Source organism: Vitis riparia, chromosome 10 (assembly GCF_004353265.1).
Source record: "Vitis riparia cultivar Riparia Gloire de Montpellier isolate 1030 chromosome 10, EGFV_Vit.rip_1.0, whole genome shotgun sequence".
Taxonomy (NCBI): Eukaryota; Viridiplantae; Streptophyta; class Magnoliopsida; order Vitales; family Vitaceae; genus Vitis; species Vitis riparia.
Genome location: NC_048440.1, coordinates 7,390,921 through 7,415,767, shown reverse-complemented (window position 1 = coordinate 7,415,767; position 24,847 = coordinate 7,390,921). Strand labels below are relative to the sequence as shown.

General features: G+C 36.0%; 1 pseudogene; it reads left to right on the top strand.

Moving 5' to 3' along the window:
- The window catches only part of LOC117923044, a 63,343-nt pseudogene that overhangs the window by 436 nt on the left and 38,060 nt on the right, over positions 1-24,847 (top strand).

Sequence of the window (24,847 nt, the reverse complement as noted above, 5' to 3'; positions counted from 1 at the left end):
TTTGCTGAGTCTTGACTTTTCTCCCCTATTTTCCCTTATTTTCACCAAGACTTTATTCTTCAAGCCTTCCTACCTACATGCTAACAAAAAAAAAAAAAAAAAACAATTCAAACCACATTAGAATGAAATTAAAGTCAAAAATAGAAATCAAAACATGCATAAACACAAGAAAACATTAGATTAAACTAAAATCAACTTAAAAGAGAACAAAAAGAGGATGAACTTTTTAGTCTTTGGAGAGACTAAGTTCAACCATGAACCAAGTGTTTTCATGTTGGAGGTGGATCAAGGAGGATGAATTCCTCCTTGTCTCGGGAAAAAGATTCGATATAGGGCTTGAGACGATGCCCATTCACTTTGAAAGTTCGAGTGCTATTGAAGTTGATTAGTTCCACTACTCCATTTGGTTGCACTTCATGAATTATGAAAGGACTCGTCCATCTTGATTTCAATTTTCCCGGAAAAAGATGAAGCTTAGAGTCATAAAGCAAGACTCTTTGCCCCTTGGCAAAATTCTTCTGATTTACCAATTGATCATGCCATTTCTTCAACCTCTCCTTTGCAATTTTTGAATTGAGGTAAGCATCATTCCTCATTTCCTCTAATTCATTCAAATCCAAACATCTTTTCAACCCGGCTCTTGTCAAATCCATGTTGAGCTTCTTGATTGCCCACCATGCTTTATATTCAATCTCCACTAGAAGATGGCACGCTTTGCCATAAACAAGGCGATAAGGAGACATTCCAAGAATGGTCTTGTAAGCGGTCCTATACGCCCATAAGGAATCTAGGAGCTTAATAGACCAATCCTTCCTATTCACATTCACCACCTTCATCAATATATTCTTGATCTCCCGATTGGCTAACTCAACTTGGCCACTTGTTTGAGGGTGATAAGGTGTAGCTACCTTGTGCTTAACCCCATATTTGGCTAGAAGAGTCTCAAAAGGTTTATTGCAAAAGTGGGTTCCTCTATCACTTATAATGGCCTTAGGCACTCCAAATCTTGCAAAGATGTTGTCCTTAAGGAATTTAAGAACCACCTTGTGATCATTGCTCCTACATGGGATTGCTTCCACCCACTTAGAGACATAATCCACTCCCACCAAAATGTAGGAATGTCCAAATGACATTGGAAATGGTCCCATGAAGTCTATCCCCCAAACATCAAAGACATCCACTATCAAGATGGGGTTCAAGGCATCATATTTTGGCGTGTAAGCTTACCAAGCCTTTGACACCGATCACATCCCTTGCACATAGAGTGGGCATCCTTGAAAAGAGAGGGCCACCAAAACCCTGATTGGATCACTTTCATAGCTGTTTTCTGGGAGGCAAAATGACCTCCACATGCACTATCATGGCAATGGGAAAGAATTCCTGATTGCTCTTGTTCAGGAACACATTTCCTTATGATTTGATCCGCACAATATTTGAAGAGAAAAGGCTCCTCCCAATAATAGGCATGGATCTTAGCAAAGAAATGCCTCTTGTCTTGGGCACTCCACTCGCTTGGAACTTCCCCAGTAACCAAGTAATTTGCAATGTGAGAATACCATGGAGCTACATCTATTGACATGAGAGACTCCTCAGGGAAGTCATCATTGATAGGCAGACCATGTGAGTCATGCGTTATCACAAGTCTTGACAAGTGGTCAGCTACCACATTTTCTACTCCCTTTTTATCCCTGATTTGGAGATTGAATTCTTGGAGCAAAAGGATCCATCTTATCAATCTTGCCTTGGCATCTTGCTTGGTTAGCAAGTACTTCAAAGCGGAATGGTCAGTGAACACCACTATAGAGGACCCTACCAAATAGGCACGAAACTTATCCAAGGCAAAAACTACTGCCAACAACTCCTTCTCAGTAGTTGTGTAGTTCCTTTGAGCCTCGTTCAAAGTCTTGCTCGCGTAATAAATCACATAGGGCTTTCCATCCTCTCTTTGCCCCAAAACAGCCCCCATAACAAGATCACTTGCATCATACATTACCTCAAAAGGTAATTTCCAATTTGGGGCTCTAACTATTGGTGCAGTTGTGAGGAATTGCTTCAGTTCCTCAAAACTCTTTTAACACTTCTCATCCCACACAAACTTGGCATCCTTTACCAAGAGTTCACAAAGAGGCTTTGAGATTTTTGAGAAATCCTTAATGAACCTCCTATAGAACCCGGCATGTCCTAGGAATTGCCTAATTCCTTTAACATTAGTGGGAGGTGGCAACTTAACAATTAGCTCCACCTTTGCCTTATCTACCTCAATGCCATTTTTGGAGATTATATGTCCTAAGACAATGCCTTGTTGTACCATAAAATGGCACTTCTCCCAATTTAGCACTAGGTCTTTCTCAATACATCTGTGGAGAATTGCTTCTAAGTGCAACAAACACTCCTCAAAAGAACTTCCATAAACAGTGATGTCATCCATGAAGACTTCCATGATGCGTTCTATCATATCACTAAAGATGCTTAGCATACATCTTTGGAAAGTTGCAGGAGCATTACATAAACCAAAGGGCATTCTCCTATACGCAAAAGTACCAAAGGGGCATGTGAAGGTTGTATTTTCTTGATCTTCCAAATCAATCTCTATTTGGAAGTACCCCGAGTAACCATCTAGAAAACAGTAGAAAGGATGTCCTGAGACTCTCTCAAGGACTTGGTCCATGAAAGGCAATGGGAAATGATCCTTCCTAGTCACTGAATTCAACCTCTTGTAGTCTATACACACCCTCCATCCTGAGGTAGGACGTGTAGAGACTTCCTCCCCTTTCTCATTCTGGATCACAGTGATTCCAGATTTCTTTGGAACTACTTGGGTGGGCTTACCCACAAGCTATCTGAAATGGGATATATGATCCCTACTTGTAGTAGCTTCAGAACTTCACCCCTCACCACCTCTTGCATGTGAGGATTCAACCTCCTCTGGGGCTACCTCACTGGTGTTGCATCTTCCTCCATATAGATATGGTGGGTGCACACCAGAGGACTAATCCCTTTCAGATCAGAAATTTGCCATCCAATGGCTTTCTTGCATTTTTTGAGGACTCCCAAAAGACTATCCTTTTGATCACTTGTGAGATTTGAAGAGACCACCACTGGACATTTCTCATCTTTCTCCAAATATGCATACTTCAAATTAACAGGAAGTGGCTTCAAAACAAGCTTTGGAGAGTCCTCCATAGCTGCTCCTTGTGAGTCTTCCTTATTGAACAGTGGTAAGATCTCTTCCCGTCTCCTCCAAGGAGACATGATAGCTAGCACATCAGAGGGTTCAGGTAACCCTTCTTCAAGCACTTCAAGGCTTTCATTCAAGCTCTCTTCTAAGCTCTTGTCACAATGCTCTTCAACCAAGGTGTTGATCAGGCACATCTCCTCCAATCCTTCATCCTCTTCTGGGTGAAGATGTCTCTTACAAAGATGGAATATGTTTAATTCCAAGGTCATGTTTCCAAATGTGAGCTGCATCACCCCATTTCTACAATTGATGATGGCATTGGAGGTAGCCAGGAAAGGTCTCCCAAGGATGATTGGCACATAATTGGCTTCCTTAACAGTGGGGTCAGTATCAAGCACAACAAAATCCACGGGATAGTAGAATTTGTCCACTTGAACTAAAACATCCTCTATCACCCCCCTTGGGATTTTGACTGACCTATCAGCTAAGGAGAGAGTGATGGTTGTGGCTTCAATCCTCCAAGTCCCAGTTGCTTGTACACAGAGTATGGGAGCAAATTCACACTTGCCCCCAAGTCTAGTAAAGCTTTCTCCACAAGTGTCCCTCCAATGTTGACTGCAATGGTGGGCAACCCGGATCTTTATACTTGACTGGAGACTTACTCTGAATGATAGCACTTACTTGCTCAGTGAGGAATGCATTCTTTGTCACATGTAGCCCTCTCTTGACCGTGCACAAGTCCTTTAGAAACTTTGCATATGTGGGACTTGCTTGATCATATCAAGTAAGGGTATATTCACCTTCACTTGTCTCAAGACTTCAAGAATTTCTGATGAATTCTTGATTTCCTTCTTTCCATGTAAAGCTGAGGAAAAGGGAAGGCATATGTTTCTTCATCATATCCTCTTTAATCACTATCCTTGGCTCTTCTTCAAACCTTGATTTGGATGCACTTTTCTTCCCACTCTCCTCTTCTTGGTTATTGCTCCTCAAGGTGATCACAACTTTGACCTCCCTCAACTTTGAAGACTCCTCCTCTTGGGTTTCAACTTCATGAACACCCTTTGGATTTTGGCTTGGTTGAGAGGGAAACTTTCCTTTCTCATTCACTGTGTTGAGGTTGGTAAGCCTAGAGATGGAGTATTGAATATTATCTATCTTCTGATATAGATCATTTTGCATCCCATCCATTCTCTTATTTAGAGAACTCTCAACATTCTCAATCTTTGGTGCAATTGGGAGTTGATTGCCCTTTGTTCACCCACAAAGTCATTCATGACTTTACTTAGGTTCGCAATGGCTTGCTCCATTGAAGAGGTTTGTTGAGGTGCTTGAGTTTGGGCTTGTGGTTGGTATGGAGGTGGTCTTGGTTTCCAAGAAAATTGGGATGGTTTCTCCAGCTTGAATTATAGGTGTTTCCATAAGGTGCATTGTGTTAGGCCTAAATTGCCCCACAACATTGGCTTGATCACCTAACATCTCCCTTACAGCTGGCATGGTTGGGCACTCATCCACCACATGATCACATGATTGGCAAATGGTGCATGGCATGACATGGGCTTGAGTCTCGGAAATGGCTTGGACTTCATGCATCTTTTTCAACTCAAGTTCTTCCAACCTCCTTGCTATTGTTGCCACCTTAGCTTCATGTCCATGTCTTCACTTAACATGTACATTCCACCCTTTGGATTTACAGGAGCTTTCATCCTTCCCAATTCCTTTGAGTTGGGCTCATCCCATCCTCTTGTTACCTCAGATACATAACTTAAAAAATCCATGGCTTCTTCCGAATTTTTACTCATAAAATCTCCCCCACACATGGTTTCAAGAATTTGCTTCATGGAGGAAGACATCCCATCATAGAAATAGCTCACCAAGAGCCATGTATCAAAGCCATGATGAGGACATGCATAGATGGCCTCCATATACCTTTCCCAACATTCATGGAACTTCTCATTTTCTTTTGCAGAAAAGTTTGAGATTTGCCTCTTCAACCCATTGGTCCTATGGGTGGGGAAAAATTTCTTCAAAAATTCGGCGTGAAGATCAACCCAATTCCTTATGCTCCTTGGCCTTAAAGAATTAAGCCATATTTTTGCCTTGTCCTTCAAAGTGAAAGGAATAGCTTGAGTCTCATCAAGTCTATTGAAGCTCCTCCCTCTCTAAAGGTATTGCACACCTCCTCAAACTCCTTGATGTGGGCATATGGATTCTCACTCTCCATTCCATGGAAATTTGGTGGAAGGGGCACAATATGGGGCCTTATAATCAGCTGCTCAAGATGAGGTATGATGCATGAGGGTGCACTCATCCTTGGTGGGTGCATTCTATCCCTCATGGATAGATATGCATTTGGATTACCCCCTTGACCGTGTTGAGAATTCTGATCCTCTTGTGGAGGGTCCATGATGTTTACACAGATATCCAACTCTGTGTCTTGAGGATTCTCAATCCTTACTAATCTTCCCTCTTGGTCTCGAATCCAATAGGGCATGCACAAATCACTACTTGCCTGAAAACAAAACAAAGACAACAAAAACAAAAGAAAACTAGAAGAAAGTTAAAGTTAGAAAGAAAACAAAAGAAATTCTACAATTAAAAGAAAGGAAATAAAGTTAGTGAAAAAGGAATTCACCAAACTTGTGACAAAAATCACAAGTAGCCTCTAAAAGATTGTATCACTGTATCGTGGCACCATCCCCGGCAACGACGCCATTTTGATCGCGTGTAAATCCAGTCAGGTCATTTAATCAAAAACATTTATAAAACCTATGACCTCATACTAGTGTAGCAAAGCTACTATAGTATAGTGGCTCTAGGGTCGAACTTGGGATGGGTTTTCATTCTACCAGTGATATACTCGAATTAGAAATTGAATTTAATGATTTCCTTATCAAAAACTTAAAGTTTAAAAGAAAATAAAATTTGTTTTGAAGTGTTTGAAACTAAATTAACATAAACTAATTAAAAATGGAAGAAAGAAAGTCTCCCGGAGCTAAGGATTGCTAGGATCAAGTTTAGAATGCAAAGTGGAAAATTCCGGATTTTCTCCTCGCATTGGGGATTTAACCTATAGTTATTTCCCGAACCGGTATAGGTTTAACAATGAAGATTTAATCCATAAAAATCAATAGAAATGGTAGTCAAGTTCCATTAATGGCTTTAGACACTATGGGTCTTCACCTTGAACCACTTTCCAATGGCTCGTACATGATAACTAATGGACTGATATGGATCTAGCAATAAGCATCCATAGAGACCTGAAGCTTACCATGTATTGGCCATTCAAAGTGATTCTAAGGGATTTAAAGCAAAACTTTGGATTTAAAAGCCATTTATGAACTTCAACTACCTATATTTAAGGCACGAGCGTTTTCCACCTTTGCATCTGGACTTTTCACCTAGCTTCTTCACTCCAAGAAACCAAGAGTTTAGCCTCTCATCCTCTGAGAAACATCCTCAGAGGTTGTTTGCTTCCAAGAAAAAGAAAATAGTAAAGAGAAAATAGAAAACGAGAGAGCTCTGTATATTTCTAAGTGTAAAACATAACACGCATGATACATCTCTTCAAGAGGTGATTTCCACCCCTTATATAGTTTTTACAAAAGCAAAGCTTGTGATTGGCTTGTTATAAGGAGAAGAAAGGAAATTACATCAAAAAATACATAAGAAAATATCTAAAGTGGAGTCGGCAAAAACAAAGGAAAATTCGCACCACGCATGGGTGTGCGAATTTGGAAGGGGGTGTGCGAGTTTCGCACACCATTTGCACACATGGAGCAGTTGTCTTCCGAAGGCCATATCTTCCTCTTTTCAGCTCTAAATCGTACACGGTTTGAAGCATTGGATTCTTGACTTCCTGAGATTTGAAATGGTATATAGCATGTAGAAAATGGACTTCGGGAAGTGCTCCAAAAGTCCCAAAGAAGACTGCAGCTGTTGTCCTCTGTTTTCCTCCTTGCTTTTCTTTGCTTTTCTTTGCTTTTCTTCTTTGGTTGGCTTGTCTTAATGATCCAAAAAGATGTCAAAACACTAAAACTAGCCACAAATATGATTAGAAGTCATTGCTAGGTCCTTAACATGCCAATTGGAATAAAGATGGAGAATTACTACACAAAAGTGCTTAAAACATAATGACTTAAAGGTGTAAAATAGCACTTTTTGGGTAGTAATCATTAGGGCATCCCCTTTTCTTCGAGTTTGTTTAGGGTATTCCCCTTCATTGATCAAATACTTACCACATAGATTTGATATCTATGGGCATTCAATTCAAATTCTCACTACCTTAGATTTGACATCTATAGGCATTCAATTCAAATTCTCACCACCATAGATTTGACATCTATGGGCATTATTCATCAATTTTGTTTAGGTCATTCCCTCTTTCGTTGAGTTGTTTAAAGCATCCTTCTTTCTTGGAGTTTGTTTAGGGCATTCTCCTTCATCGATTAGGTTCTCACCACCATAGATTTGATATCTATGGGCATTCGATTCAAATTCTCACCACCATAGATTTGACATCTATGGGCATTATTCATTAGTTTGTTTAGGGCATCCCCCTTTTGTTGAGTTGTTTAGGGTATCTTCCTTTCATTGAGTTGTTTAAGGCATTCCCCTTCATTAAGTCTATTCAGGATATTTCCCCTTGATTAGATTCTCACCACCATAGATTTGAAATCTATAGGCATTCGATTCAGATTTTCACCATCATAGATTTGATATTTATGGGCATTATTCATCAGTTTATTCAAGGCATCCCCTTTCCTTTGAGTTATTTAGGGCATCCCCTTTTCATTGGGTTGTTTAGGGCATTCTCTTTCATTGAATCTTTTTTGGATATTCCTCTTTGATGAGATTCTCACCACTATAGATTTGATATCTATGGGCATTTGATTCGAATTCTTACCACCATAGATTTGACATCTACAAGCATTCGATTAAATTCTCACTACCATAGATTCGACATCTATGTGCATTCGATTCAAATTCTTGCCACCATAGATTTAACATCTATGGGCATTATTCATCAGTTTGTTTAGGGTATCCTTCTTTCATTGAGTTGTTTAGGCATGCCCCTCATTGAGTTTGATTAAGGCATTCCCCTCCATTCGATTTAGATTCTCACCACCATAGATTTAATGTCTATAGGCATTCGATCAAAATCTTACCACCATAGATTTGGTATTTATGGCCATTCGATTAGATTTTCACTGCCATAGATTTTATGTATATGCGCATTATCCTTTTTAGTTGATTCCTTAGCTTTCAAAGTCTTTTCTCTCATATTAGAGTTCAGAGTCACTAGTGTTTAAGGCTATCATTTTATTTTTGATTTCAAGGTTATTCTTTATCAGTTTTTTTAGTGATAAGTACTCTTTTTGTGTTTAGAGCTATCTTTTTTGTTTAGTTTCTAGAGTCATTTTTTTTTTTTTTTTGGTTTTTACTAAGTAGGTTTTCCTATAAACCGAGTTAGTCTTTAGAGCTATCTTTTCAACTTGGCTGTCAAAGTCATTCTTAGAGTTATCTTTTTTGTTTAGCTTCCAGAGTCATTCTTTGTCAGTTTTTTTCAGTGTTCAGGTTTCTCAGTTTCCTCTCATCCAAAGTTTCACAGCCCCAGTATATGACACCAATTGATTTTGAGCTTGTTATTTATTATTTTGTTTTCCCTTTAAAAAAAATAAAAAAATAAGTGGTGACTTCAATATTTATAAATCAATTTTTCAAAAAAAAAAAAAAAAACAAGTCTCACCATCGAGTAGGAACACATGTGAAAAATGCAGGACCACACAACCCTTTCTTTTGATCAAAACTCTTAGCCACCACAAATGTCTGCAACCTCACTACCATATGTCAATCTTCATCATTCACTCACCATAAAACTAGATGACCAGAATAACCTATTATGGAAATCCCAAATCCTCATCATGATTTGACCCTATTACCTAGAAGGCCATGTCAAAGGCACAATTCCTTGTACAACCCATTTACTTTCTCTCAACATTACAATTGATCATCTGTATTTACAGTGGAAAAGACATGATCAATTAGTCTTGAACTAGATTTTCCCTTCATTAATCGAGGGCATTCATGCTTAAATCATTGGTTGCACTACCTCTTTTGATGTATGGAGTTATCTGCAAGAATTATTCACTTCTAAATCAAGGGCTCAAATTAGGCAATACCGAATTCAATTTCAACAAACTAAGAAAGCCATTTTTTCCATAACAAAGTACCTTGTTAAGAAACAAAGCATGGTGGACAAGATGATGGTTGCAAGACATCTCATTTCAATTGAGGAACACATTGAATATGTGCTCACTAGTTTATAGCCAGAATATGAAACTTTTATAACTTTTATTAACATGAGACCAAAAAGAATCACATTTATTGAATTAAGAAGTCTACTACTCATCCAAGAAAATCATTTGGAAATCATTGCAGATGCAACTTAGAATCCTTCTCTGCAAGGTGTTGCTCATATGGTTGTTCAAGATCACTACTCCAAGAGATAAAACCCCTACTACTTATCAAATCATCTATACAACAATAATGGATCTAAAAACCAATATGGTAAGCCTACTTCCTACTCAAACAATTACTAGAATAATAACTATCACGGTAATAATAAGGACATGGAAATTGAGGAAGTAAAGGCTTTAGAGGACGTTTTCCAAATTAGTCAAAGCCACAATGCCAAGTTTGTGGAAAAGTTGGTCACATAACTAAAATCTATTACTACAGATTTGATCAAACCTTTCAAGGACCTACTACCACTAATCACTCTACAAAAATTGTTGAAAATCATGCCACCGGCCAAGTTCTCATCAATTGGTATCCTATCTTGGGAGCTTCAAGTCATATCACACTAAGTCTGCACAATTTAACCGTATCTATTCAATACACTGGAGTAGACAAGATTATGGTGGGTAATGGACAAGGTTTGACTGTTACTCATTTTGGTCATACTAGTTTTCGCTCTTTTGATAAACCACTCTTTCTGAGAAATCTTTTGTGTGTTAAAAAAATTACAATAAATTTGCTCAATGTCTTCAAGTTTACTACCGATAATAAATTGTTTATTGAATTTCATTCTCAATTTTGTTTTGTTAAAGATTCAACTACAAGGAAAACCCTTCGCAAAGGGAATCATGATCCTTCTAACGGCTTGTATCAACTTCCAAGTCTATATGCAATGTTAGTTTCTCATTCATTTCAACCAAATAATCCGTCCAAGATAGGAGTTGCTTTTTCAGTTTCAAATTTCAGTGCAAACATGTGGCACTAGCGTTTAGGTCATCTAACAAATAAAATTGTCAAAAAATAAGCTTCTCATTATCATATTTCATTTTATTTTAATAAAGAGTTTGATTCCTATTCATCTTTTCTACTTGGAAAATCTCATAAACTCTCATTTCCCATTTCAGATACTGTTACAAATGCACCATTACATATTATCTATTATGATATTTGGGGTCCTTCTCCCATTCTTTCCATTAATGGGGCTTGGTATTATATTCACTTTGTGAACAATTTTAGTTGTTATACTTGGATTTTCCTAATTAAACAAAAATCTAAAACTCATTCCATCTTTCTAAAATTCAAATCCTATGTCGAATTACATTTTCAAACCAAAATTAAGATTTTTCAAATAGATTAGGAAGGAGAATACAGATTGCTCAAAAGCAATCTTGAAATGTTAGGCATCAAACATAGACAACCTTGTCCTCATACTCATGAACAACAAGGCCATGCTGAAAGAAAACATAGACACAACATTAAGATGAGACTAACCTTACTTGCACATGCTTCTATGTCTTTTAAATTTTGAGAACATGCTTTCAAAACTATGTTATATCTTATCAATAGGCTCTCTACATAGGTCTTTCAAAATAAGTCTTCTCATGGAGTCTTATACAAAAGGTCTCTTGATCTTAGTCATCTAAGAGTTTTTGGATGCGAATGTTTTCCATTTTTGCGCCCCTGCATTCATTACAAGTTGGACTATAGATCAAAATCATGTGTTTTTCTTGGTTATATGTAGGTCACATAAAGGGTACAAATGTTATCATGTCCCTTTTGGTAGCCTCTATATATCTTGACATGTTTTGTTTAATGAAAAATCTTTTCCTTTTGCAAAGATATCTTCTTCTTTGCCTAACATAGTTTCTTCTCCATGTCCAATGATAATTTCTAGTCCTACTTTTGTTTCAACCAAGCTAATAATGTTTGTTTCATCTTCAAATTCTTTTCTAACACCACATGTTCCAATTGTCCAGTCCAACTTTGTCTCCTCTATTTTATCTTCAACAAACCTTGAGTTATCGAGTTGAGATCCATCTTAGCCACATTCAACCAAAAATGAGTCTCAACCCTTATTCAACCCTAGAAATCTCTCCTAATATTGCTTTGCTAATAAATTTTCAATACACTCATCCTATGCAAACTCGGTCCAAGCCCAACATTGTCAAACAGGGATTTTTTCTTGCATCAACTTCCCTACTCTTAGAACCTACATCTTATCATTTAGCCATGTCTATTCCAAAATGGAAAACAACTGTGATACATGAGTACAACGCACTCATTCATAATGATGCTTGGTTCTTAGTTCCAATCCTTTCTACCCATAATATTGTGGGCTCTAAATGGATTTTCAAGATAAAAAAGAATGTCGATGGAAGTATTGTCTGAAGAGGTTTACATGCGATAACCCTTAGTTTTGAGGACTCCATTTATCCTAGCCATGTTTGCAAACTCAAGAAGGCTATTTATGGCCTTAAACAAGCTTCTCTGGCTTAGTTTTAAAAGCTCACTCGTACTTTACTCTAATGGGGATTCAAGCATTCTAAATCAAAATCGTCTCTCTTAATCTATACATTTCCAAAAGTTATTGTACTTCTACTTATCTATGTTGACAATATTGTTCTTACAGTAAGTGATCTTGATGGGGAAAGCCTTTTAAAGTTTATTCAAGGAGGAAAGGAAAGACCGAAATAAACTTTAAGTAGGATTAATATTAATTAGAATTGAATTAGGATTGGTATTTGTTGGAGTCTACTTAGGATTAGCTAGTTGAGTTATAATATAATTAGAATTTGAGTCATGATAGGTTATTAAAGTCCTAGTAGACTTTGGATGTTATAATTAGAATAAAAATCATAATAGGTTATTAGAGTCCTAATATACTTTGGATTTATTAGAGAAGCATATAAATAGGCTAATCAATGTAAATCAAAGGGATGATTTGATATTAATAATATTATATTTTCTTTCATTGCAAGATTACAACCCTCAATTGTTGAGACTCCATTGATTTTCTTCTAGGTGAGACTCATAAAAAGCCTTAGTGAGACTTTAAGGTTTTCCATATTTTCTTCATTGTTTCTTTTTTCTCTCTATTTCTTATCTTATAATTTTCTCTACCATAAAATTTATTCCTTGTTCCTCTCATTACACCCTAAAAATAAAACCCTAATCCACTTACCCTTGAGTGTAGGCAACCATCCTAGGGTTGTCCTGCATCAATTTTAGTATCAGAGCCAAAGTTCTTGGCTTGAAGTCATATGCAATTAAGGAGCGGAGTAACTTATGCAAGCATGAGTTCCAAAAAAGCTTCTAGCAATCAAGATGTCGCTACAATACGCTTAGAGGAAATTTCAGCCACACAACAATCCCATCAAGATGTTATAATACAACTAAATAGAAAATTTGATGAGATCATGAAGTTATTAGAAAAGAGTCAAGAAAAACGACCAATTGAAGAGGAGATTCCAAGTCATCAATTTAGACAATTGTCAAGTCAATCACTTGAAGAACAAGACAATTTTATGAAGGGGAATAAAAAAATGGCCAAACTTTTTGAGCTGGATGATGGTGACAAAAAAAATGCATCTTGAAGTTGTTGAATTTTATGAAAAACTAAATCCAACAACTTTTCTTGATTAGATTATGTTCATGGAAGATTACTTTGATTGGTATGCAATGCCCGAAAATAGAAAAGTTCATTTTGTGAAGGCAAAGTTGAAAGGAGCAGCACGTCTATGGTGGCATAATATTGAGAATCAAGTTCATAGAACTGGCCAACCACCTATTGACACATGGCACGAGATGAAAGATGAAGGAACACTTTATCCCAACTGATTATGAACAACTTATGTATACAAAAAAAATTCCTTAAACAAGGTATCAAGTTCTTCGAAGAATATACAAAAGAATTCCATATATTGAGCATTCGAAATCAAGTGCAGGAAAGTGATGCTCAACTTGCAACCCACTACAAAGTTGGACTTCAAATGGATATTCAACTTGAGATGATAGTTGCACACACTAATGTTGTAGATGATGTTTATCAACTAGCCCTCAAAATAGAAGAAGACCTTAAATTTCAGGTTTCCAAGCGTCCAAGTTCACAAATTGGGAGCACTTTCTCCAACAGGACAACAAGCAAACCTTTAAACACATCAAGCTTCAGAACTTCTAATCATGCAAATGGTGGGGGCAACACTCAACAAACTTCAAATGTGGCTCAAAAGAATGGTAATAAGGGTAAAACTTCAATGAATATTGGAAATAGAAAAGTATATGTGACTCATTTGTGCTTTAAGTGTGGTGGGCATGGTCATTATACTATTGTGTGCCCAACCAAAGGTTTACACTTTTGTGTTGAAGAACCAGAATCTAAATTAGAAAGCTACCCAAGGAAAAAGAGACCTACAATGAACATAAAGTTAGTGAAGAATGTGACTACTATGATGGTATGACGAAAGAACATAGTCATCTATTATGACCTTTATTAGTTGTCCCAAAGGTGAAAGGAGAAGAAGATTGGTGACATACTAGCATTTCCAGACACATATTTATTGCCAAGGGAGATTATGCACCATGATCATTGATAGAGGTAGCAGTTTGAACATAGCTTCACAAGAACTTGTTGAGAAGCTAAACCTTAAAACAGATAGACATCCAAATCCATTCAGAGTAGCATGGGTTAATGACACCTCTATCCCATTAAGTTTTCGCTACTTAGTAACATTCTTTTTTGGTAAGGACTTTGAAGAGTCTGTATGGGGTGAGGTCTTACCCATAAAAGTAAGCCATATTTTACTTAGAAGACCTTGGCTCTTTGATAGAAGAGTTCAACATGACGGCTATGAAAATACATATGCTCTCATACACAACGGACATAAGAAGATCCTTCGTCTAATGAAAGAAGTCCCTCCAATTAAGAAGTCAGATAAGGCACAACAAAAAAAAAAATACTTACTATGTGTCAATTTGAAAATGAGTGCAAAGAAATTAAAGTTATATTTGCTTTAATGGCTCAGGAAGTAGAAGAATTTAAAGAGCAAGATAAGGAATATCCAACAAACATACGTAAAATCCTTGATGACTTTTCTGACTTGTGGTCTACAGAGTTACCTAATCAACTTTCTCTGATGTGTGATGTACAACATGCCATTGATTTGATTCTCGTTGCATCATTACCAAATTTACTAGCCTACAGAATGAATCCAACAGAGCATGCTGAATTGAAAAGGCAAGTTGATTAATTACTTACTAAAGGTTTTATTCGTGAAATCTTAAGTCCTTGTGGAATTCCTGCCCTAATAACACCAAAGAATTATGGATCATGGCGGATGTGTGTGGATAGTCGTGTAATCAACAAAATCACAATCAAGTATCAATTTCCAATTCCAAGACTTGATGACATACTAGATATGATGGTTGGATCAGTAATCTCCTCAAAGATTGATCTAAGAAGTGGATATCATCAAATACATATTAGACCAAGGGATGAATGGAAGACATTTTTCAAAGCTAAGGATGGATTGTATGAGTGGTTAGTCATGCCATTTGGACTAATCAATGTTCCAAGTATCTTCATGCGAGTTATGATGTAAGTATTGAAACCTTTTATTGGATGGTTTGTTGTTGTCTATTTTGATGATATTCTTATCTATAGTCGATCTTGTAAAGATCATGAGGAATACTTGAATCAAGTAATGCGCATTCTTAGGGTTGAAAAATTTTACATTAATTTGAAAAAATGTACTTTCATGAGCCCTATTATTATATTTCTAGGCTTTGTTGTGTCTTCTAAGGGTGTTGAAACAAATCCAAAGAAGATCAAAGCTATTATTGATTGGCCAATACCAATAAATATCCATGAGGCGCAAAGCTTCCATGGAATGACTACATTTTATCGACGATTTATTCAAAATTTCAACTCTAGTATGGCCCTAATTACTGAATGCATGGAACCTAGTTTATTTATTTGGCCCAAGGCAGCCAACAAGGTGTTTGAAGAAATCAAATTCAAGATGGTGAACCCTCCTATCCTACGTCTACCAGACTTTGAGAAAGTATTTGAGATGGCTTGTGAGGCTTCCCATGTGGAAATTGGAGCAGTTCTTGGCCAAAAGGGACATCCTGTAGCTTTCTTTAGTGAAAAGTTCAATGGAAAAAAGAAAAAAATACTCCACATATGATCTTGAATTCTATGCGGTGGTGCAAGCAATTAGGCATTGGCAACATTATCTCAGTTACAAGGAATTTGTTTTGTATTCGGATCATGAAGCCTTGCGATATCTTAATTCTCAAAAGATGTTTAACTCTTGACATGCGAAATGGAGTAGTTTTCTTCAATTGTTTACCTTTAATTTAAAGCATTGTGCAGGAATTGAAAATAAAGTAGCTAATGCCCTTAGTAAAAAAACCCTTCTCTTAGTAAACATGTCAGTCACTACAATTGGATTTGAAGAATTAAAGCATTGCTATGACAATGATGCTAATTTTGGAGATGTTTATTCCTCTCTTTTGAGTGGTTCAAAAGCAATACGTATTGATTTCCAGATTTTAGAAGAGTACTTGTTTTTTAAAAATCATTTATGCTTACCAAAGACTTCCCTACGTGATCATGTCATATGGGAACTTCATGGAGACGGAATGGATGGACATTTTGGACGAGATAAGACCATTGCTTTGGTGGAAGATCGCTTCTTTTAGCCTAGTTTAAAGAAGGATGTTTGGAAGGTTATCAAACAATGTAAAACATGTCAAGTAGGAAAAGGTTCAAAGCAAAATATAGGGTTATATACGTCATTACCAATTCCATCCAAACCTTGGGAAGACTTGAGCATGGACTTTGTACTATCAAGGATATAATAGGGCTTTGATTCTATATTTTTTGTTGTTAGCCCAAGGGTTCTCCTAATCATGTTTTGATAATAACAAATCATGGTTAAGTTACTAATTTGTTTGAATTATAAAGAATTCCAAGTGTTAATTTGGAAATTAATCAAATGACCTAATGGATGCAAGATCAAGACTTTTGAAAGACCTTTTAATCATAGGAAACATGATTCGTGCCCAATTGGGTATTTTTAATCAAAAATATTTATAAATCCTATGACCTTATACTGGCGTAGCAAAGCTACTATAGTATAGCAGCTCTAGGGTCGAACTCTGGGATGGGTTTTCATTCTACCAGTGATAGACTCAAGATTAGAAATTGAATCTGATGATTTCCTTTGTCAAAAACTTAAAGTTTAAAAGAAAATAAAATTTGTTTTGAAATTGGTGTTTGAAACTAAACTAACATAGAACTAGGTAAAAATGGAAGAAAGAAAGTCTCCCAGAGCTAAAGGTTGTTACGGTCAAATTCAGAATGCAAAGTGGGAAATTCCGGATTTTTCTCCTCATATTGGGGACAACAATATAAAGGATGGTTGTTTCCCGAACCGGTATAGGTTTAACAATGAAGATTTAATCCATAAAAAGTCAATAGAAATGGTAGTCAAGTTCCATTAATGGCTTTAGACACTATGGGTCTTCACCTTGAGCCACTTTCCAATGGCTCGTACATGATAACTAATGGTCTTATGTGGATCTAGCAATAAGTATCCACAGAGACCTAAAAGCTTATCATGTATTGGCCATTCAAAGTGATTCTAAGGGATTTAAAGCAAAACTTTAGATTTAAAAACCATTTATGAACTCCAACTACTTGTATTTAATGCACGAGAGTTTTCCACTTTTGCATTTGGACTTTTCACCTAGCTTCCTTCACTCCAAGAAACCAAAGGTTTAGCCTCTCATCCTCTGGGAAAACATCCTCAGAGGTTGTTTGGCTTCCAAGAAAAAGAAAATATATATGAGAAAATGAAAGCAAAGAGGGCTATGTATTTTTCCCCAAGAGGAAAATTTCATTAAGTGTAAAATATACAATAGTTTTTCCGAGAGATGATTTCCACCCCTCTTATAGTCTTTACAAAGCAAAGCCTGTGATTGGCTAATTACAAGGATAAGAAAAGAATTTACATCAAAAAATACAAAAGAAAAGATCTCATGTGGAGTCGGCAGAATAGAGGAGATTTTGCACCAAAGTCGCATGAACAATACAAGGTGCGAAATTCGCACTTACAAGGGCTGGTGCGAAATTTGCACTTGCAAGGGCTGGTGCAAAATTTGCCATTTTGAGCTCCTTATACGAATGGCAATATACCACCATAGGTACTTGATTTGTCATCAATTCCAAGCCGGTTCTGAATATGGGATTCTTGAAAGGTGATTGTGCACGATGAACAAAATAAAGCCTCCCAAAGTGGCAGTGCATGGCTACAAAAACTACTTCTTTCCTCTGTTTTTCCTCTTTGCTTCTCTCCTTTACTTGGCTTGTCTTAATGATCCAAAAAGCTGTCAAAACACTAAAACTAGCCACAAATATGATTAGAAGTCATTGCTAGGTCCTTAACATGCCAATTGGAATAAAAATGGAGAACTACTACACAAAAGTGCTTAAAACATAATGAATTAAAGGCGCAAAATAGCACTGTCTGGGTAGTAATCAAAACATATGTAAGATGAATGCATGGGTGCACTTAGGATTTTCATATCATTTCATGCATCTTTGAAAACTCGGTTTATGCATTAAAGTTACATTTCCATCAAAATCCGAGTTCTATTAAATGAACCTTAGGCAAAACATTTCAAAATTGGAATATTATTTTAACTAAAGACCTTGCCTAAGTGATAGAAGCAAAAAGACTAGAAAAATATAGGTTTTTGGGCCAAAAATGGTGAACCAGTTGAGACACTAGACAACTGGCTCAACGGGCTAGGGTACCGATCGACCTGTTACTCTTTCCCAATCGAGATTCGATTGAGAGATGCAAAAAAAACTCTCTCTTCTAGTAGCCTTTCTTTCCCGATCAAGGGATTTGCCTTCCCGGTCGAGATCCGATCGAGGGTAACAATCACTTACCAAGCATTTAATGCTCCAATGACTAGTAAACCAGTCAACCCTCAACTCGATCAATTGAGGCTGCTTTTTGGTTTTTTGGCTCCCAAGGTTAGAAACCTGTAAATTGAGAGCTCCACTTCATTTATGAGTAAGAGAACACCTGCATTTATTTGTTTGCCTACTTGTTCTTGCCTTAAAAGCTCTCATTCTTTTCTTGATGCATTAAATATTCATTTGCATATTCTTTAGTGCACCTTTGTGATTCATCCTAGCCTTGAGTTGTATTTGAGCCATTGTTGAGCTAAGTTGAGAGATTCAAACTTGTCAATTGAGTGCTAAAACCTTCAAGTGGGTGGAAACTTGAAGAGATTGTGTAAGAGCCCATTGGAGCTGGAATCCAAGTGTAAAAAGTGATTAGAAGCTTGGTTGAAGCTTCAAGTATAAATGGAACCCTCACTCGATTAGAAGCTTGAGGAGAGTAGATGTAGGCAAGGAAGTGTCGAACCACTATAAATATGAGTTTGCTTTCTATATCCTTATCTCTTTATAATTGTTTTTCTTGTGCTTAATTTTATTGTGTTTAAAAATAATATTTTTTTAACTCTAATTCCCCCTCCCTCTCCCCCTCTTAGGTGTTTTATCTATTTAGATTATCCCTTTATTTTCTCAATTGGTATTAGAGCTAGACCACTTGTTTAAGAGTTAACCGTCTAAGAGGTAATGGTTAATACATCAAGCTCATCTCACATTGAAAGTTTTTCAACCACCCGATCTCCATTCTTTATAGGAACCAATTATTCCTATTGGAAAGGAAAAATGTCTTGGTTTTTAAAATCTATTAATCTTGATCTATGGGATGTCATTAAAGATGGTCCCCGCATTCCTTCAAAATTAAAAAATAGAGTAATGGTTCCAAAACCTAAGCAAGAATGGGATGAGCTTGATAAAAAAAAAAAATCAATTAAATGCCAAAGTCGTTTATATCTTACATTGTGCTATTGATAGAAATGAATTTAATCGTGATTACCAATGTAAGTCAGCTAAAGAAATTTGGAGACTAGTAAAAATCACTCATGAAGGAACCAACCAAGTTAAAGAGTCTAGAATCAACATCCTTGTGTATGATTATGAATTATTTTCTATGAAGGATTTTGAATCTATTGTTGAGATGTTTTTCAGGTTCATTGTGATTGTGAATGAATTTGAAGCCTTGGGAAAGACCTACACCGAAGTAGAGAAAGTCATGAAGATCTTGAGGTCTCTAACAAAGAAATGGGAAGCAAAGGTGATGACTATTCAAGAAGCAAAGGATCTCACCAAGCTCCCACTTGAAAAACTCATTGGGTCACTCATGACTCATGAGATAAAATTGAACAATCATCAAAGAGTTGAAGAAAATAATAAAAGTATAGCTTTTAAGGCTTCAACAAATGATAATGAAGAGGAAAATAGTGAAAGTGAAAGTGATGAAGACTCCATGGAAGAAGAATGCATAAATGAGGATGCCAAAATGTGTTTCATGTCTTTGGAGGAACATGAAGATGAGGAAAATTCCAACTCTAACTATAATGAGTTTCAAGATATACTTAAAGAATTATATTTTGATTTTGAAAAACTTGGGTTCAAAAATGTCTCTCTTAAGAAAAAGATTTTTTGTCTTCAAAATGAGCTCAATGAGCTTAAGGAAAAATTTGAAAATATTGAGAAGGCAAAAATCTCTTTTGAAAAGGAAAATGAAGAGTTGAAAAAGAAAAATGAAGGGTTAACATCCTCTCTACAAAAATTTTCAAATGGTCAAAAGACTTTTGATATGATTTTGGCAAGTCAAAAGTGTATTTTTTATCAAAATGGTCTAGGTTACAAGCCTTTCAAAAATAAAAAATATTTTAAGAATTATTTTGTAAAGGAAGCCTCTAGTTTTTCACCTTTAACTATTTGCAATCTTTGTGGAAGAGGAGGTCACATTAGTGATATTTGTCCCTTAAGAAAATCCCCTCATGTTCTTCAAAACTCTAAATTATTTTGGATTCCAAAGGAAGGAAAGACTAATCCTCTAGGACCCAAAAAAATATGGGTACCAAAAATTGCTTAATTTGTTTTGTAAGGATCCATGCAAGAAGAAGGATATGCTTACCTTGGAAAGAATATATTGATAATATTGGTAATGGTATCCCTTCTAAAGCTTAATTTGCAATATCATTTTGTCATCTTGCTAACACTTGGTATAATTTTTGTTAATAATATAGCATTTGGTATCACATTGATAAAATTGCTATAATTGTTAAATCAAGGTTTGGATTAAAATGAAAATTTTTTTAATATACCTAGGTAAAATTGAATTATCATATTCTTGTATGTTTTAATAATGTTATTCAATGCATGTTATATATCTTTTTTAATGCATATGTTCTCCCATATATCTTTTCCAAATCATGTTTTAAATTGGGAAAGCTCTAAGGTTGAGCAATCTTTTATTTGGAAAATGTTCTCAAATGAAAAATGGGGAGATTCATTTTCATGAGAAATTACATTATGCTTATTGATTATTTTTAACTTTTGATATCATGTGATTCTCCTTATATACTTTATTGAAACTTTTTGTTGATGACAAAAAGGGGAAGAAGTAATGGTAGGTTGCTAACTTGGGAAGAAATGTCAATAATGTTTTAGCAATCCTATTCATATTTAATAATAATATCTTGCCAATTGCTAAATTGCTCTTTATGTCATTTATGTTTTAGTATATCATTTTGAGCACCCTTAATATACTCCTTGAAGTTTCTAAACTTGAATATTTTCTAAATTCAAAGGAGCATATATTGAAAGGGAGATTTTTAGCAACCTTAGTTTTGTCATCATAAAAAATGGGGAGATTTTGAAACCAAGGTTTGGTTAATCTTGGTTTTGATTATAACAAACAAGATTTAGAACTAACGATTATATTTCAAGTGTGATTAGGCAAGACAATTTCCAAAGTGCAATCACAAAGATAAATCAAGCCACAGAGAAATCATTAAGAAGAAGAATACCTCAAAGAGAAGTGTTTTTCAAGACCCAAACTTCATAAGATCTATTTGTAATGTTGTTGGTGCACTAGGATTTTCATGCATTTCATTATTTACTTATGCACCAAAATCATCCAAGAGTTATTTTGTTTTAAATATTTTAAAATTGGATGATTTCATGTTTTCAACTAAAACTTTGTGTCAAATGTTTTCCAAAATTTTTAAAAAGGTTTTAAGTTGAAAAGGTTGGTTGTTAAGCCAAAAACGACTCAACCGATTGAACTGGATGAGGAACCAGTTGACTCCTAACTCAACCAATCGAGAGATGCAAAAAAAACCTTCTCTCTCTTCTAGAACAGTTGTTCAACCGGTCGACTCCCACCTCAATCAGTTGAGGTCTGGTCAATGGGCAGTCGAGGTCCAATGGTCACTTGCCAAGTATTAAATGCTAACGGCTAGTCAACCGATTGAACCCCAACTCGACCGGTCAAACCCCCAACAGCTAGTTTGACATTTTTCCTCTATAAAAAGACTTCAATCTTCATTATTTCATGAGCTTAACCTTCCTAAACCTTTCTTGAATATATTTGAACCTTGAGAGAGTATTTTTTTAGTGCACCATTGTTTTAAAACTTGCATATCATTAGTGCACCATTCAATCCTAGTTTTCTTGTATCATTTGAACCTTAAAGTTTTGTACTATGATTTTGTGAGATCCTTTATTATCTTCATTTGTAAATCTTTGAGAGGAAGAATCTAAGTGTGAGGTATCACTTAGGGATTCTCAAGTGTGGGGTATCACTTGAGGAGTTATTCAAGAGTAAGGTATCTCTTAAGGTTTGTAAAGGGTGTTTGGAGCTAAAAACCTAAGAGGGTGAATTGGAACCATAATCCAATTGTATTGCTTGAAGGCTTGGTTTGGAAGCCTTAAATTAGTGGAACCTCAAGCTTGGAATAGAAGTTAAAGAAGAGTAGATGTAGGCTGGGTTGCGTCAAACCACTATAAAAATATTGTGTTTGCATTCTCTCTTCCCTACTCTTTTACTTTATATGCAATTGTTTTTATATTGTTTAATTATATACTTGTCCATATAATTGACTCTAGGGTGATTACCTTAGATTGGATTAGCCTAATTTTTTTTAACAGTTATGGTTGACAGATTTTCCAAAATGGCACATTTTATCCTATATAAGAAGGCTTCAGATGTTTCTTATGTTGTTGTCTTTTTCTTTAAAGAGGTAATTTGATTACATGGATTGCCACAATCTATTGTTTATGATTGCGATGTCAAGTTTATGAGCTATTTTTGGAAAACTTTGGGAGTCAAGCTAGGTACTCAATTAAAATTTTCAAGTTCTTTTCATCCTCAAACTGATGGACAAGTAAAAGTTGTCTATCACAACCTTGGTAATCTTGTGAGATGCATTGTGAGATCAGTTGAGAAATTGGGACAATGTCTTACCACAAACCGAGTTTGCTTTCAACAACTCCACTAATCATACTACTGGGTACTCACCTTTTGAAGTGGCATATGGGCTGAAACCTAAGCAACCTATTGATCTTATACCATTACCTACTCTTGTCCACACTAGCCAAGATGGTGATGCATTTGCACGTCATATACGAGATATACATAAAAAAGTACGAGAAAAAAATCAAAATCAGCAATGAGAACTATAAAGAGACAGCAGATGCACATCGAAGATATATTCAGTTTCAAGAAGATGATCTAGTGATAGTTCGTCTACGTCCAAAAAGATTTCATCTGAGCACATATCAAAAGCTTCAAGCTAAGAAAACAAGTCCATTTTGGGTACTAAAGCGGTTGGGTGAGAATGCTTATTTGTTAGAGCTCCCTTTAGACTTGCATTTTAGTCCAATATTTAATGTGAAATATTTGTGTATCTACCATGGCCATCACAACGATGCAAGTGAAGAGTTGGATCTTCAATTACCACCTACTCTTAGCTCACATCCTAAGATTGAGTATGTTCTTGATGATCAACTTGTGTCTACTCGACAAGGTGGGTACCAAAAAAATTTGGTGAAATGGCGAGGCAAATCACACTCTGAAAATACATGGATTACGACAATGGATTTTCAGAAGCTTAACTCGATCTCTATGAATTGTATCAAGCATCTAACTCGTTGGAGCCGAGTTCTTTCAAGCCAGTGGGAATTGATGGGGGAAAGCCTTTTAAAGTTTATTCAAGGAGGAAAAGAAAGACCTAAGTAAACTTTAAGTAGGATTAATATTAATTAGAATTGAATTGGGATTGGTATTTGTTGGAGTCTAATTAGGATTAGCTAGTTGAGTTATAATATAATTAGAATTTGAGTCATGATAGGTTATTAGAGTCCTAGTAGACTTTGGATGTTATAATTAGAATCAGAATCATAATAGGTTATTAGAGTCTTAATAGACTTTGGATTTCTTAGAGAAGCCTATAAATAGGCTAATCAATGTAAATCAAAGGGATGAATTGATATTAATAATATTATATTTTCTTTCACTACAAGGTTTCAACCCTCAATGGTGAGACTCCATTGATTTTCTTCTAGGTGAGACTCCTAGAAAGCCTTAGTGAGACTTTAAGGTTATGTTTGGTTCCCGGAAAATACTAAGGAAAGAAAAAAATGCAAAGGAAAATTTTTTCATGTTTGGTTGTCTTATGAAAAATATAAAAGAAAATCAAATATAATTAAAACTAATTAAAAAATTATGTATTTTAAAATTATTTAATCTTTATATTAATGAGTTAAAATAAATAAAATGAGTTTGAAGTAAAAAATAAAAATAACTTATCAACTTTTAATCCATTTTTTATTTTCCTTCACTTTTTCTTTCCTTCTATTTTTCCTTTGTATTTTCTTTCCCTTACATTTTCCTTCAAATTTTCTGAGAACCAAACATAGCCTAAGGTTTTTCATCTTTTCTTCATTGTTTCTTCTTTCTCTCTATTTCTTATGTAATAACCCGCTCCCAACCATGTAGATATTGTCCGTTTTGGACCCAAATAGGTCATCACGGCTTTAAAAAGCATCTACAGGGTTAAGAGGAGTCCATATTTATATAGCGTCAGGAACTTCCCCCCCCCCCCCCCCCCCCCCCCTCCCTATCCAATGTGGGATGTCACAAACACTCCCCCATGCAGACACAACGTCCTTATTGTGTCCCATGGGATTGCGGGGTCAAACAGACAAACACCCCTTACGAGGCCAAACAAACCCCACACCGAGGTCAGGGATCGGCTCTGACACCATTTGTAATTACCCGCTCTCAATCGTGTAGAAATTGTTCGCTTTGGACCCAAAGGGGCCCTCACGGATTTAAAACGCATCTATAGGGTTAAGAGGAGTCCATACTTATACAGCGCTAGGAACTTTCCCCCTTATCTGATGTGAGATGTCACATTTGTAACGAC